Source organism: Gossypium raimondii, chromosome 7, assembly GCF_025698545.1.
Source record: "Gossypium raimondii isolate GPD5lz chromosome 7, ASM2569854v1, whole genome shotgun sequence".
NCBI lineage: Eukaryota > Viridiplantae > Streptophyta > Magnoliopsida > Malvales > Malvaceae > Gossypium > Gossypium raimondii.
In genome coordinates, this window is record NC_068571.1 from 40,555,021 (window position 1) to 40,556,606 (window position 1,586).

A 1,586-nucleotide genomic window follows, 5' to 3' on the forward strand; every position below is an offset into this window, starting at 1 on the left:
TCAATAAATTTATAATTTTAAATAGTAAAGGGGGTTGCATCAGGTGCTGTCATGGTCGTTAAAATTAGACAAAAGAGATGATGCTCAAGGGTTTAATTTTACATGGGAAGATCACATGCCATGAAGGGACCAGACAAAGATAGGTATGGTGTGGAAGCAACATTGCTAACGGTTATGTTATCCTTCTTCTCATCCACATGCAAGCTAACCTGCTAAATTTTATATTTAAAAAAGGAAAATCGAATGTAAAATTTTTCGAAATTAAAACAAGTTTTTTATGGTGGTAAAACCATGCACATAAATTAATAGTGTTGTGAAGAGTGAAAGGAGAGCTACCAACTCATCCCCCTTGATTGTAGCACCTAACTTTCCATGTAACTTAACGGCCTTTCCCATCTTCCTCCATATCATCATCTTTCTCACAAAGAATGTGGAATAATTATCCTCTTCAAATGCCCTTTTCAGTAAGGAATTTCAATCTGCATTCCATGTGACCGTACATTATATATATAATATTATATTGGCTAAGATAAACATCAATCTTCTTTCTAATCCAACACCACACATCTTGAACGAGGCTAGAGAAAAGTACCCATTAATTCGTATCCATGTAGTATTCCTAAGTACAAAAATTCAAGACATTGAAGGGGAAGGTTTTTTTATATTTTCAAGTGGAAAACGATGGGATTTTTTTATGTACTTTATGCTTTATATTAAAAAAAAACAATTGCAAATATTTGCTAAGCCCAAGAAATTAACAAATTATAACTACAAATATATTCCAAGTATATAAATCTTCCAAATTTCCCAATTGAAATGTTTTTCTTTTGCAAATAGGTTTAATTATGATACTAGTCCTCTATTATGTTGAAGTTTGATATTTAACCTCTCTGCTTTAATTTTGTATAATTTGTTCCTTTTACTTTTATAATGTTATTAGGTGGTGCAATTGATAAAACCAACACTTATTATCGCTAATGGGATGATGTGAATTTATTAATTTTTGTTATTTAGTTACACGATTAGGGCCAAGTGGAAAGCAAATAATAAATTTATATGATTTTTGGTACAATGATGATTCAAACTCAGACTATTCTTGAGGTAGATAAACATCATGCCAATAGATCACAACTTAGGGTTGAATAAATTTATATGTTAATTGAATGTTTATGAGTGTGATTGAATGCATATTGAATCGAGAGAGAATTCAGGTTGTCCACATCCAACTTTAATACAGGAACACAAAGAAGAATGCAACATAATAAATTGTAGATTTAATCCATATATGCATGCATGAAACTAATGCAAATGCATCCCAATTGATGACTACCCCTAGACCATGGTTATTATATATCTAAGGTCCTTTTTTTATAATTAAGATAAGATTTAACACAATATAAACATTTTAAGATATTTAAATTTATAACTACAGTCTACATTAATTGATAAAGGTGGTAGAATGAAGAAAATTCAAAGTGAAAAAGGGAAATAAAAGTCATTCCCACCTAAAAACTTTATTATTTTCCCGCTAAATAGAAAGTGGTAACTGGAGTGACCACTTATTCTTCTTCTCACTCTCAACTTAG